The sequence below is a fragment of the Lissotriton vulgaris genome, chromosome 7, assembly GCF_964263255.1.
Source record: "Lissotriton vulgaris chromosome 7, aLisVul1.2, whole genome shotgun sequence".
In the NCBI taxonomy this organism is placed as follows: Eukaryota; Metazoa; Chordata; class Amphibia; order Caudata; family Salamandridae; genus Lissotriton; species Lissotriton vulgaris.
Genome location: NC_141695.1, coordinates 1,265,625,361 through 1,265,641,510, shown reverse-complemented (window position 1 = coordinate 1,265,641,510; position 16,150 = coordinate 1,265,625,361). Strand labels below are relative to the sequence as shown.

Below are 16,150 nucleotides of genomic sequence, written 5' to 3'. Positions count from 1 at the left end.
ATGGCTTCTTGATTTGCCCCGTCCGTCCTTCATCGACATTAAGCTGTCAGATAACCGGGAATGAGAGACCCTTACACGTATCAGTGCTTGACTAAAGCACTCAGATTGACTGCAAAGAACAAATGTTTCCGGTCAGCTGCTGTAAATGGGCGGGATTTTGTGTGAGTAACCAATTTACTGTGGAATAATTTTGAATGGCGCTTCATTTGCCCATTCATTGTAGAATCCTTCTCACCCTGATTGGAAGGTGTCCGAGAACTGAGTGCTGATTGGTTGATAGGTGTCATTGGTTGAATTTTCTCTACGTGCGTCTGGGTTACTGTGTAGCGTGCGTCGTGATTCGCCGGTTCTCAGGTGGAGGATTTTAAATCTACTTTTTAGGCAGGGAACAGGACTGGGCGAAGAGTCGTGGGAGCACGTAGACCTTCTGTGAGAAGGGGTGCCGCAAAGTAAAGCGAGGCAAGACGGAATAAAGGGGAGAGGACGGTAAGTTTGAAATAATATGACAGGCGAGTGCTAAAGCTCAGAGCGTGTGACCAAAAAACGTAAGAGACCACTGACATAGACTATGGTAAAGTTTGACACATACGCCAATCTCTCAGATAAAAGCAAAACGTCACTGGCAGATTTCAAAGACCTATAACGCAGACTGTTGTTAAATTACCAGCGTTTCACAGCGTGAGCAGAGTTCGAGTTCTGAACGTGTTGGTTACCACATGGAAGAGGGAAAGGAGATTACCATGTACAGGAGTTAGTTCACTCAGGGTTTCTGTGGATTCTGAGACTTTCAGTTCTGTATTTATAATTGCAAGATCAGGTCTGCTGCATGGTCCAGAAAGCAGAGGTAAACCCCTGGAGTGTGGGGCTTCATTTACTGCTTGGAGGAGAGAAAGATGGCAAAGGCAAGATGGAAAATATTTATACCCCTACAGACTGTCCCAAAAACAAAGCATTCAGGGATTTCATCATCAACATCATACATGTTTATTCGGTTAAGCAAAGCTACCATAAGTGTGGCATACATTACAATAAAAAAGACATAACATTGTATAAAAACATCATACAATGCAGGATAGAAACATAATTAAAAGTTTGATATCAGCTATATACACAATCATCAGTCAGGCTTTGAGCGTCCGGATGTCCAGCCTGCCCGTAGAAAGCTCGATACAGCAATTGAAACACATTGATTGGGGAGCAACTGTATATACTTAAGAGCAAGGCGTACTCGGTTAAAGTGCAGGGGCCTCCGCATTGGTAGCAGGAACCTATTTCTGCGTTTACTTAAGTGAGTACAAAACATGACTAGGTGTAAGGTGCCCTGCGGAAACCTATTGTCGCAGCCGCACGGCAACCTACTTCCAGAGTGCACCCAGCCAGTTGGGGAGGCCAGGAAGGGATGAATTTGATTGAAATGAAACCTGGCCAAGACAAATCGCGCATGCCTACTGGTAACCTGCACCAAGTACTGCTCCATTCCATGTACAGACTTTAAGAGCAGTGGCCCCTCACTACAAGTACAAGTAATTTTATTTGATTCAGTCCTCAACTAAGGTCAACAAACACATAAAATAGAAAATATATGGTTGTTATTAAAAACATTTTAAAAGCTCTTTATGAGAAAAGACAAGTAATAATAGTTTGTGGTCCGCATGAACCGCTTAGGATAGTTAAAACTATTAGATTTGAGCCCTTTTTCTTCAAAATAACTTTAAGAAGCTCTTTAAATACTTGAACAAGTTGTAATAGACAAATTCATTTGGGGGAGACTGGCACACTGCAATTAGATCTTGTGCTAAAATAGCATTATACCTTAATTAGATTGGCTTTATATATCGATGCCAAGCCTCTACCAGTATCGGGTAGGACAAATTTGCAATACACAATACAAATCTTGTGGGCCGCATTGCATAAGTCACATTTACCTAAAGAATTGTTTGTGGCATCCCATCTAGCTGTACATGTTTTTAAAGGAAGGATTCCCAATCGCAAAAGGATACAGCGCCTTACACTGTGCTCTAACTGAAATTGTAAATATTGTTCAGGGGTTTTAAATACTATGTTTTCCGAGAAAGTTTTGTAATATTTAATTGGATACAATATTCTTTGTCCATTTCATAGCTTATTCTTGGAGTCATATGTTTTAAAAAGAGCTTCAAGTGCGGTGGAGACCTGGCCTGCAGAAGTGCAACAGTGCATTGTGACACCTCAAGGGCTTTTAAGAGGTTCCTATTGAAGGTGTACTGGGACGCGTCATCTCTTAAGGTCTCCAATTTTAATATGTCTTAATGTGTCTGGAGCTGCATGAAAGAGATTATAGGCCCACCTTATGATATTGGTGACAACTCGAGCAAGTATGCTCGTTAGAGAGAGCTCCAGGCGTAGAGCTTGAACAGAGACGGATTGAGATACTTTGAACAATTTCCAAAGGATAAACCTTTCCTTTACTTTTGATTGCCAAGTTTTAATTGGTGTATGTTCCATGGTGTAAGATAAGATCCGTGGGATTTTCATGCCATAGACCTCCAGCAAAGGTTTGAATTGTCTATTGCCCGTTGAGCCATAAAATCTCTGTAGTGACCCCACGTGGGAATCTGCCTTTCACCCTAGGTGTTGGAGATGGGGAGTGTCTTGTAAGTTCTATATAAAGATACGGCCCAAGTAAATATGCTCTTTCACTGTCTCAATTGTGTTACCTCCCAATGACCATGTGAAAGGTAGAGATTTCCTTCTTCCACTAAAAGGTAATATTCATTTAAATTTCTTTGAAAACCAATTGGGGTGCGATAGTGTATGACAATATCGTAAGCATACATTAAGCAATGGATATCAAGCTGTGCTAATTTCTGGGGAGAATTCTTAATTGAGGAAAAGTGCCCCAGTATGTCACTTAAGTAGATGGAAAATAACATGGGTGCTAGTAGGCATCCCCGTTTCAAGCCACTCATTGTAGGAATTGGATTGGTTAAGCCCTTTTCTCTCCCCATTTGAACTCTATACCATGTTGCAGTGTGCAGGGAGATAATTACAGTAAGATCTGTGGGAATCCCTGAACGTTCTAGTTTTCTCCGTAACATCGGACTGTCCACGCTATTGAAAGCGGTTGAAAAGTCGATAAATGCACTGTATAATATTTGTGAGTTTAACATATTTATCTAGGACAGTCTGAAGAATGGCAATGTTATCCAAATTTGAGTGTTTTGGGTGGAATCAGGCCTGTGTCATAGGGATCACATTATTCGAAAAGGCCCAGTCTTTTAGATGTGCCAAAGCTCAAGCTGTGGAGATCCGGTGGCATCATGGAGTCCTATTTGTCTATAGTTTGATGGATTCAATCTTGAGCCTTTTTTAGGAGAGGAACCACTATACTCCCCCGCCAAGATTTTGGTATTTTCCCACACTCAAAACAGTGTTGGAAGAGTGGAGCTAGGAATTTACTCTAGTCGTCTGTATTTTTTGTAGGACTTAGATTGGGATATTGTCCGGACCCAACACTACAGATGTCCTCGCTGAGTTTATGAAAGCAGAGATCTGTGTAACTGACATTTTTAACAAGCCCTGCTCGGATTGGCCCTTCTGTACGGAACACTGGCCTGGGGAAACCCTGTTTTGGGGATTGGGTATATAAAGTCTGAGGATGTGCTTTTCCCATTCTGAGGATGATACTGGAGTTGCTTGGGCTGACTTTTTTAATCCCCATTTGAGCGGCAATTATGTTCCATTCTTTCTGTTTTTTACTGCTATTCGGATGTCGACCCAGATTCTATCTCTTTGGTCTTGCTTACCTTTCTCTTTTTTTCGTTGGAGGGGTTTTTTCAACTTTCTTGTTTCTCCTGGTCTTGCGGCACAGAAAGATCAAAATTGCGTTCTGGTCAATTTATTTAATTGTCGAGAAAGGTCAGTTTGTTTTCCTTTTAGATTAATTTTGCTATTTTGTCGTCTTATTGTATTTACTTCAAGGGAAGTTAATACTGAATTTATTGTCTTTTCATATCTGGAGATGGGATCGTCTTCACTATTTATGAAGGGTGGCAGATGAAGAGAAATAATGGAGTTTATTTTGATTGCTTTGGAGTTTCAATACATTCTTCCTGTATTTTGATTTATAACTGCTTGACCTTTTTTATTTTTTAAATTATTTTATTTATAGAAACTTACACATAACATACGGGAAGTGTGGTGATACATTTGTTAGCAGTGTAATGTGCACAAAACGCACATTTAAATGCGATAGTACCCACAGATCAGCCTGCAAAAATAAAAAGCACGATTGTAGTGGCAAGTGACCCAACCCACACAGGTGAGTGTGATATCTACTTATATGGCCTCTCCAGAGCTCAACTACAGCATCCTATGGATATGGGCCCACCATCCGGCAGTCCCAGCGTTAGACTATTCGACGGTGTTAGTGGAATCAACTAGTCGGAGTAAGAGTGTTGTATTCCTGCATGTTTTGTTCTGGACCAGGTTGTTCAGTCCCTTGAAGTAATGTACGTTGTTTAAAGCCCCAACTTTTTTGTGGCAACTTCGGAGAGGAAGGAGCTCACTAAAGTCTTACGCCTGCATGCTGCAATAGAGCAGCATATCATGTGACCACTGCGTCATAGTGGGGGTAGGGCTGCAAAGCCAGTTAATCGCTACTCTACGTTTTGCTAAGAGAAGTCCCATATCCATCAGTCTGCATCCTTCTTTTGGGAATTTGTGGGAGTAACCCAGCAAGGCTAATGCAGGGTCAAGCGGAAGCATTAAGTCTGATATCTTCCCCAGCTCACCAAAAAACAATTCCCAGAATTTGTGGACCCCCGGACACAACCAGGCTAAATGTAGGAAGTCCGCATTTTTCTCGGAGCATCTTTCACAGGCAGGGTTGTCCCTCAGGCCGTATCTATGTAGCAGCTCCGGAGAGTAATGTGTCCTGTTTAGATATTTGAAGTGAATCAACCTATGCTTGCAGTTTAGGAAAATGCGACGGGTGCTGGTGCAGCAATAAGCCCACATAGCGTCATCAATTGGTTGTTGCAAGTCTCGCTGCCAATCCATTATGGCCCTAGAAAACTGGTTAGCCCTGTGGGACATAGCAATTCTATATATATTAGAGACAATTTTGCAGGGGGATTTGGCTTTAATAATATAAGGTAGTTCCATGACCTCAGGAGGTTCCAAAAGACCTGAATACCCAGGTATTGGATCGAGTCCGTGGACCACTGTAATGGGTAGTCTGGGTCATGAAGAGTCGTGAGTGGGACTGCAACAGACTTATGCCAATTGACCCGCAGGCCAGAGAGGGCGCCAAAATGCACAACTTCCGTAAGCCCAAACAAAGGTTACATTCCGGATCTCTGACTTACAACAATGTGTCGTCTGCATAGGTAGACACAATTATGTCATGATTCGGGAACCTGATGCCCTTATGACAATGGTATTCTCTTAAGGCACAGGCCAATGGTTCAGCAACCAAAGCGTACAACACGGGACAACAGACACCCCTGCCTTGTTCCTCTGGTAATGGCAATTGCATCTGTCACCAGATCCCCAACCTTGATTCTGGCAGAGGGGCCGTGATACAGCACTCTGATCAACCGGAGAAAAACCGGACCCTGACTCATCCAGGTCAGGACTTGGCGCATAAAAGGCCACTCGACCGAGTCGAAGGCCTTCTCCATATCAAGAAAGACCGCAACCGCCTTGGTCTTGCCGGGTGTGTTGTAAGACACCAAATACCGTGTGTAAGTTATAAATGCGATGAGGGGGCGTGGCCACGAGCTGAACATGGCGGACGTGTAGCGTGTTAGCTCCGTCCAATGCCCACAATAATTGCCGATTATCCTGCCACCCCGGAGCCCTTGCCGACCCACTAGAGTCCGCTGATACTGCCGTGGATGTAGCCGACCGGCGACGACTAGCCGCGAGTCCTGCAATCAAACCGTGAGTGAAGGGGACGATCGGCGCTGGTGAGGCCTGGGTGCGCGAGGTGCAGCCGCGGCCTAAATTAACAGCCGGGCTGAGCTGGAGAGGGACGGCGGAAGCCGCGCAGTGCGAGAGATGGCGGAACGGCGCATTGCCCCGATGCAGATTCACAGGCTGGGCCACAATAACGAAGACGACTCCGCACCCGGACACCTGGGTCCCGGCTGGGGGCGAATGTACGCGGTGCCTGAACCGGCGGCGCCAGAAGGCCTGTAACGGTGCGACACTGCTGGGCGACCCACGAAGGGGAAGCGCATTGAGGTTGGCTCTCCCATGAGGAGCGAAGGACTGCACACACTACGGAGTTGAGCCCCGGAGCTACACCCGGGAGGCGCCCGCCGCAACAACCGGACCACAACGTTCGGCGCCATTTTGCCGATTGCTACCGACCCGGAACTGCCGCCATTGCTATTGTAACAACTCATAGGCATCTGTGGTGGAGACGAGACTGCGACAGTGCTGACTGACTGGGCACCGCACAGCATCGAGACACGCGGATATAATAATGTACTAACTGCGCATGGTGGTCAGTATGCACGCTCGCCACCACCTAATAAACAGAGGTGCCCCCCTGGGAAGCATTTGTGGCGAGGAGGAACATAGCGGTATTTACAACCCCCTGGAGTGTTGGCGGCGACGCTGCACTACTCTCGGTCAGCGCCATTACTTCAGGCGCTGTCGAGTGCGTGCAAGCCTTGGTGCTGGGTCGGGACACTTCGGGGATCAAGACCTAAACTGGATGCACCCCCGACCCCGCAGGACATCCCCATCGCACTGACCAAAGTGCTGACTGGTGTGGCAGGAGGAGAGGAGCATCGACAACAGGAGAGCACTGGACTGATTGGAACAAACGGGACCCTACCACCACCACCCTGCAGACGAGAGCTATGGGGAAACACAGGGCTAAAGTGCAAGATCAAGGCGCGAACGCTGACACTCAATCCACTGGATCAAAGGACCCGTTGGCCTCCTCCAACGTGGAATTCATACCACCGACAGGCTAGTGCACGCAAGACGCGAAGCTAGATCTCATCTTAGCTGAAATAAAGGCCTCCCGGGAAGCACTGGAACTCCGCATGGACAACATGGCGACAGGTTTGTCGCCCCTCAGGGCCGATCATAACAAGCTAGCCGAAAAGGTGTCAGAACACAAACTCGCACTTGATGACCTCATACCTCAACAGACAGACCACTCTACCAAGTTAGAGAATATGGAGAAGCAGATTAAACTAATATGGGACAAAAGGGACGACGCAGAAGGGCGGGCTCGCCGCAATAATGTGAGAATTTTGGGAATTCCGGAACAAAGTGAGGGGAAAAATCCAACGCAATTTGTTGAGGACTGGCTGAAGACAATTGTGGGCCCACAGGATCTGACCCCACTATACAGTGTTGAAAGGGCACACAGAGTGCCGGCAAGACCACCCAAACCAGGAGCACCGCCAAGACCACTGATAGCACGCCTCCTGAATTATAAGGACAGAGATGCAGTTTTAAGAGTGGCAAGGGAGAAGGCACCGATAAGGTATGAAGATAAAACAATTTCAGTGTACCCTGACTTCACCCCAGCGGTGCAGAGAGCCAGATCAATGTTTCTGGGAGTGAAACGCAAGTTACGAGACAGGAACTTAAAGTATGCCTTGCTATTCCCTGCCCGTCTTAAAATATTATAGGAAAACAAATCATACTTCTTCGACTCCCCTGAGGAGGCGGCGGAATGGATGGAGGTGACTCTGACACCCACGAACACACAGGAACCATTTGAAGACGACATGGGCGAAGGATCATCGCACCTTGAGGAGCGGAGGCGGAACGGCTCAGGAGGAGGCCTCACGAACACATCGGCGGCGAATGGAAAGACTAAATTGGACCGCTCTGGGAAATCGACGGGGGTGATCAAACTGACGACGGCTGCAATAGCTGCCCACAATGCAAGGAACAATTCAGACAGGGGCAGCAAATCAGGTACACAGACGGAGGTATCTGGTTCTGCGGACAGCCTGCAGTTGTTCCCCAAAATTACGGCGCAAGCGGCTGAGGAATTCTGACTGCATCCATCGAAGAACTGGTCGGTAACGTATGAGACTCATGAATGGACAGCAGTGGGTTGGAGGGATTGGGGGACACACTAGCTTGGGGCACGCTGTAGTTCCATCAACAGGCCTTGGGCGAATGAAAGTGGGACCCCACCCCCCAACGAATAGACATGTTTCGGTTTAACTTTCGCCCACGTTGGGCAGAAATGTTTGGACCTCAGGAGCTGTTACTCGGGGACCTTGAAGTTCAGGGGTTGCAAGTTAAGGGGGCACTCAGCGTTATATTTCTCCTACACATGGCCTTACTGGCACAAGGCTTGTTGAACATGACCTCAACGGACAATGATGGGGACCCTTAATAACTATAAAATGTGCACCTGGAATGTAAGGGGTATGGGGTCCGTACATAAGAGGCATAGACTTTCGGCACAACTCAACAGAAGAAGGGTGATGGTGGCCTTCCTCCAAGAAACACATTTGAACAGTGCGGAGAGCGTAAACCTACAAAAGAAATGGAAAGGACAACTGTTTGCCACCTCCTACTCTGTGTTTTCTAGGGGGGCGGCTGTATGGCTCAGAAACTCGGTGCCCTTTCAGCTGGTAGAACAAAGAACCGACCCAGAGGGTAGATATGTATTTGTCTGTGGTGTACTAGATGGCCTTCCCATTGTCATAGGTGGTGTGTATGCGCCGAACTCAGCTCAATCCGATTTCTTGACGAGCATTAATAGTGTACTGGCGGATTGGGTAGAATATCCCTGGGTGGTAGGCGGGGATTTTAATGCGGTTCTGGATTTAACATTAGATAGATCGCATCCACCCCTACAGGCCACTGAAAGCAGGCGACAGGCAGACGCACTAGCGCAATGGGCAGAGGGCTGGGACTTAGCTGACGCATGGTGTAGTAAACATTTATTAGACAGGGAATACACTTTTTACTCTCCGCCCCATAAACTGCACACCAGGATAGACCGGGTTTTCTGTGCCAAACCATTGCTGGAGCCAGTTCTAATAGCAGAACATATGGGGAAAACTCTATCTGACCACAGCCCAGTAGAAGTCACAATACAGTGGGGTAGAGTCCAGACGCCTATACCAACATGGCGCCTCGACACGGGACTACTTGAAGACACTGTATTCAAAACGTCCATTGCAGAGGCAATTACACATTACTTCACAGTGAACACGAACACTGCCAGTTCCCGTCAGATCGAATGGGATGCCTTTAAAGTGGCTATCAGAGGGGAGCAATGGGAATGCGCGTGGGTATGAGACGGAATGTAGTGGAGAAACTCAGGGAGGTAGAGGGTCGCCTGGCTATGTTAGAAAACAAAGCTGCCGGCACGAATTTACCGTTCACGCCACTGCAGGAGGCGAATATACAACATGCTGTACTTTTAGAGGAACTGCGCGTGCTGGATTACAGAGAATACACATGTAAACACCACACACAAGTGGACAGATTAGGCCACCTGCTGGCGCGTATAGTGAAAGATGTCCCAAAGTACATGCCCATACTGGAGGTCCCTGATCACAGGGGGACTCAAGCCACGACATAAACAACCATTAATACCGCCTTCAGGGATTATTATGTGACACTATATGGCCCACATCAACACCTCTGACACAGCGTTTGACAAGTTTATCACAGGACTCGATCTACCACGCCTAGAGGACAGACAGGGGGAGGAACTAGCACGACCTCTTACGATTGCGGAAGTACGGCAAGCTATCCGCTCACTCCCGCGGAATAAAACTCCAGGGACCGGCGGCCTCCCGCTGAGTTCTACGTGACCTATAAAGACCTACTTGCCCCGCGCCTTCACATACTATACCAAGAAGCGTTGCGTACCCACACTCTGCCGCAGACATCCCTACAGGCTTTAATAGTCTCGCTACTGAAACCAGGCAGGGATGGAATGCAACTGGCCAATTATAGACCCCTATCCTTACTGAATACGGACTTTAAAATATTAAGTAAGATCTTGGCGACGAGGCTAGCCCAGTACATCCCACAACTTATACACTCAGACCAATGCGGTTTTGTACCGGGCAGAAGCACGGCTATGAACCTACGGCGACTAAGCCAACTAATGCTATGCGACCACCCACTAGTGAGGACTGAGGGGTGTATCTCCTTCGATTTTAAAACAGGCGTTTGACTCCCTCAGGTGGGACTACATGTTTGCGATGCTCGCCAATTTCGGAATACCACCTGCATACGTGGCTTGGGTCAAATTGTTATACACCCACCCAACGGCTCGGGTGCGTACAAACCAGTGCATCTCGGAACCACTAACTATAGAGAAAGGAACCAGGCAGGGTTGCCCACTTTCCCCGCTCCTCTTTATCCTGGCCCTTGAGCCATTACTCTGTAAACTTCGCACTTTGGCGCAGCACCGGGGCATACAGAGAACAGGAACGGTGCATGTGATTTCAGCCTATGCGGACGATTTTATTCTATACCTACGGGATTTGAGGGGTGACTTGGACCCCATCCCTAGTATTTTTGAGGAATTCCGCACACTGTCTGGCCTTACTATTAGTGAACCTAAATCCTACGGGTTCCACTTCAGCGACAAAGGAGCAAATACCCCACTGTTGTTCACACCACACACCTTCCAGATAGCGGAGTCAACCTTCCGATACCTAGGGATACAAGTGTATAGGGGGGCAGATGACATGACCGAAGGCAACCTAGGCAGGGCCACTGCAACACTAAAATCGTAGGTGAAATTCTGGACTGCTCTACCATTGTCGGTGGCAGGCAGAATAGCCATATCCAAGATGGTAGTAGTACCACGATTAATTTACTATTTCACAGGACTACCGTTTGTGATCCCAGCCGTTGTGTTCCAGAAATTGCACACATTACTAACGGAACTGATATGGGGGTTGGGACGTAGGCGCATTGGTCTGACCAAACTGCAACTTACCACTGCGACAGGCGGAATGGGTGTACCGGATTTCCGAGCATATAACTATGCCTGCCAGTTGCAGTGGCTGTCCTACTAGCTGGCAGGCCGCAACCTACACAAAATTAGTATGTCAGAAACGGGCTGGTCAAAAGGATCCATTCACACCCTATTGCTACCGGGGTCAGATCCCCAGGCACACGCCTCCCCTACTATGACTAGCGATCACATATTGGAGGAGGGCGGTGAAATACAAGTCCCCTACGTCCTCGTATGCCCCCACGATACCACTTTTGGGAGTCCCGCTAGGCAAGGAATTGCTCTCAAACCCAACACTTAATACGTGGCAGGAAGCGGGGGTTACGCAAATGGGAGACCTATTTGCAAATGGCCAGGTTATGTAGTTTGAGGACTTTCGGGAAACTCATCATACACCTAGGGGGCACATTCCTCTTACATGCCCGGGTGCGCGGGTACATAGCCAGGACATGGGCGCCTACAGGTGAGGAACCCCCAACGAACCCACTATTGACAATGCAGTACCTCATGGGAACGGGCAGTCATTTGACGAAATGGATCACAAACGGAATAAGAACCGGGAGGGCGGTCTCACTACAACCCCTAAGAACTAAATGGGAGGAAGATGTGGGTAGGCCGTTCAGAGATAAAGAATGGGAACGCATCCTCAAATTACCCCAAAAAGTTTTGAGGAACCCTAAATTTAAATTCATACAACTCATGATTTTACACAGGGCATACCTATCGCTGCACCGTTTACACGTAATGTTCCCTAACACACCTGATAGTTGCAGCATGGCGAGCGAGCACCTGATACACATGTTATGGGATTGCCCGAAACTGGGGTATTACTGGACCACAGTGCATGACACCCTAATTAAACTGGCACCTTCCAAGCCATATGCCACCCTAGCTTACTCTGTATTGGGGCTTGGGCCTACAGAGCGTAAAAAAAGTGTCTCCATCCGATTCACAGACCTGGCCTTAATACTAGCAAAACGCACAATAACTATGCGATGGAAGTCAACTAGACCGCCAAACCCGGAAGTGTGGAGAGCAGAGGTGATACGCTAGGGGAGAGCAGAGGGCGAGGCACTACAACGTGAGGAGCGTAGGGGCCTCAGGAAGAACTTATCCTCTCTGGAATGGAACACTACACTTGGGGCTTTCGAGGCTGATGGGTCCCCTGAATCGGACTCTGAAATGTCAGTTGCGTAGAAACAGAGAGACAAGAGGAGAGTTGCCATGATCCCCTAGACGGCCAGTATTGATACGTACCTCGACAGACTCAGCAGGTCTAGGTGCACAGGCAGAACCTAATAGACTAATCATAAGATATATCGTCCCCATGTGATATGTGGTGCATTCAAACATGTGATGCCATTGTGCTAGTTGTAGCCATGTAACATGTGTTTTTCAAAATAACTAATTGAGAGCTGGGAGAGGGTGGGTGAGAGTGGGGGGAGTTTAGTTTGTATATGATTGGGCTATATGACAAAATCAAAACGAAAATGTTAAATGTTGCTGAGATACTTGACATGGATATGTGCACGTACAAAAATGCTTGAAATATGATTATGCCACAGCAGGATGTAATGTCCACATCTACTCTGCTAATAAAGAATTAGAAAAAAAAAAGTTATAAATGCGATTTCTGTCTGGAATGAACCCGGCTTGTTCAGGGGCGACAAGAGTCTGAGCAAATGGGGCCAGCTGATTCGCAAGAATTTTAACAAAGATTTTAGTGTCCACGTTTAGCAAAGAGAGCGGTCGGTACGATCCGCATTCCTCAGGTGGTTTACCAGGTTTAAGGAAAGTGACAATGATGGCCTCTCTCATTGTGGGAGGCATAGTACCAGTTACGCACGTCATCATACAGGTGCTTTAGTAGAATGTCGAGGAAAGCTTTGTAAAACGCCACAGTGAGGCCGTCCACTCCAGGAGCACTATCGGATCCCATGCCCCCTATGGAGGAACCTGTCTCCCGTTGCGGTTGGTCGGTCGGTTGGAGTCGACGGAATCCCACTGAAGGACGAACTACTATAACCTAAAGGAACCCCTGCCGACAGTTACGAGCAACGATCACGGCTTATGGAACTGCAATTATTGCATATCGCCTTGGTAGAGCAGTCTAAAATCACGCCCGGAATCCCTGCCGAAAGCTGCGAACTCGGCCCATGGAATCCTAAAAGCCACTAATCTCCTCCGGAGAGCAGCCTGAAATCTCTCAAGGATTGCAGTACCCGGCACGAGTGAAATCAGAAAGCGTCACCCCCCTCTGTCCATAGGTCACCTGGCCACTATTACCTGTTTACTAAATACTAGGATCCCAACATAGTCCATTCTTGTAAAGTGTGAAAATCCTTATTCACTACATGAATCGTGCCAGTCAACCCTATATTCTGACATACATTATATTTTATGCCTGTTCCCCTCCCAGTAAACAACCCCCAGCCCTGACGAAGGTGCGGCCCCACCGGCCAGTCACCGAAACGCGCGTCGGCTTGCGTTTCCAGGAACACGGCACACTGACCCATATTCACCAGGATTTCTTTATACGTCGTCTGCCCCCTGGGATAACATTCTGACCTATGCAACAAACTTAACATCTTTATGTTGCAAGCACCAGGACTATATGAGTGAATGAAAGAACACTAGATTGATTGAAATGGAATGAGTGAGTTTGAGAGTATGAATGCAGTGTGGTATATTACTGGGTAGGTTATGCTATAGGACTAACCCTCCTCTTTTTTTTATCTTTCCCTTTATCATGTGTTGTTGGATGTTATAAATATAATGTGGATTCAAACAATGTAATTAACTTATGTACTTTTTGATACACAAAACCAAAGAAGATAAATAAATAAATATATAAAAAAAGATATCTTCTCTGAGTACATTTGGATTGACTTGCCTCTTGTTATGTGCAGTGCTGGCTCCTAGATAAATCACCCCTTTAATACTAGTTGGATCCTCTCTGGGACCACTACATCGTAGGGCAGGGTTGCTCTCTTGTGTTCTATTCATCGCATGCCCCCTATGGCCATTAATATCTCCTCCTATTCTATGGGCCTCAACAAAGAACTCACAAAGCGTATTAGTGAGAAAGGGGAGTTTGATATGGGAAAGATAATCCAAGATTTCTTCATCCGACCCAGAAGAGCGAGTAGTATACATGTTAGCTTAAGAACTTCTGAAACTGTCAGCTATATCAGTCTCATTCATGAACACCTCCCCCTCTGCAGATTTAAGTTCTGCAACCCTCTACCTCTACTGGCCAGCAGAGCTAGGCCCGGCCCCTAAACCAAGCCCAAATGTAAAGAGCCTGGGGATCAAACTTGATTTTGACCTATCAATGGTCAATCAGATTACCTCCGTGGTGGGTAGCTGTACCAATATTATTCGACAGCTACGTAAGCTAGTACCTGTCATCTCCCAATCCATGCTACGTTCCATTGTCGCAGCTACCGTGATCTCGAGGATAGACTACGGTAATGCTCTTTACCTTGGCCTGCCAAAAACCCTGACTAACAGGTCATTATGAATGACGCTGCTCGTCTCATCTTTAGATTGCCAAGACGATCCAAAGCATCTCCCCTGTTACAGAGCCTCCACTGGCTCCCTATTAAGGAGCGAGTGGAATTCAAAAATCGGTGTATAGCTCACAAAGCAATCCACGGGCTGGCGCCTGCCTATATCAAAGACCGCATGGAGGTGTACAGCCCAATGAGAACCCTAAGATCTTCAGACTCTCAATTATTGGTTTGCCCCCGGTACAAACTTGTTACCAAGGGAGGGAGAGCCTTCTCTGTGCTAGTTCCCCTAGCTATGGAATACACTACCTGAGTCGCTGCGCAGGGAAGAGAACCTCCTACGCTTTAGGAAGGGTTTAAAAACGCTATTGTTCAGGAGGTCCATGAATACTATCTAGTTTAGTGGATGCCGCTCTCTGTACTGTCAAGTTGTTGTTTGCATCATCGATTCCCAAGCGCCTAGAGGCCTGTAGGTGATTGGGCGCGCTATAAATCAAAAATAACAATAACAATAACCCGAGTCTTACTGTGACGCCTCTGTAGCACCCGAGCCAGTACCGAGCCCGGTCGCTCCCCCTCCCCATACACCCTCGCGTATTTATCTAGATGTTTAAGTTCAGCATCCGCTGTATCGTGGTATTCTTCCAGGGGTGTCTTTATTTCGGATGACAGTAAGTCTTCCTCCTACACCTGTTGTCGCTGATCTAATACTCCCAGAGACTGTTCCAAATTCGCCAGCCGCAGTCCTATATCCCGGAGGACCTCAGAGTGCTTAGAAATAGCAATACCTCGAATATAGACCGTAAAGGTTTCCCATATCACTTGAAAGCTGTCCACAGATCCCACATTAGTGGCGATCAACGTTTCTATGGCTTCGGCAAACTCAGCTGTGAATACTGAGTCAAGTAGCGAATAGGGGGGGGAAATCTCCAAGTAAAGGGCGGTATACTCTTCTTGGGGAAAGCCAGTGTTACCAAAATGGGGGAGTGATCAGACAGAGTGCGTGGGAGAACCCTATATTCCCTTACCTTGTCGTAGAGGGGCACAGTCGCTAACCAATAGTCAATTCTGGTATGTAAGTTGTGATAAGCCGAATAATGTGTATATCCCCCAGTGTGCGGATATCTCGTGCACCAAACGTCACACATATCCAAACGTATCAGAGCACCTTCCAACTCTCTTGCTGCAGCCGAGAGGCGTCTTACCGGCCCCCCGATCGGTCAGCATTTGGATTCCTGACCAAATTAAGATTCCCTACCTAGAGTGAGTGTTTCTCCCTGTACGTATTTGAGGCTGTGGCAAATGTTTTTAAAAAAATCAGGGCAATCAAAATTGGGACCATAAATATTTACAATAACAAGATCTAAGCCCTTCCCCTGGCACCTGGATATCACATATCTGCCATCAGGCTCTGAGTCCAGAGGCACTAAAGTGAAGGGAGACCTGGGGTTAACCCATGTAACCACCCCTCTAGCATGTGTGGTAAAACCTGAGGCATGGATATTGTCCCGCAGGCCTCTGGTGCACAGCATGGGACTGTCAAGGGAGTAATAAAGTGATGTCTATAGAGTGATTGTGCAAATAATGCAACACCTTACTGAGTTTCCTATGGTCGTTAAGACCCCTAAAATTTCCATGTAAGAGCTCGGAGGGCATCTACAGTTGTGTTCTCACTAGTGCA

General features: G+C 47.2%; 1 protein-coding gene across 2 annotated transcripts in view; it reads left to right on the top strand.

Annotated features, from left to right (window-relative positions):
• The first annotated feature begins 352 nt into the window (after window positions 1–352).
• CDC25C (cell division cycle 25C) overlaps window positions 353–16,150 on the top strand; it is a 432,607-nt gene continuing 416,809 nt past the window's right edge. Inside the window, exon 1 of one of the 2 annotated variants that reach the window (XM_086931823.1) lies at window positions 353–486. The gene's annotated coding sequence lies outside the window, so the exon portion shown is untranslated. The remainder of the gene's footprint in view (window positions 487–16,150) is intronic. The other variant, XM_086931824.1, reaches the window with a different exon arrangement.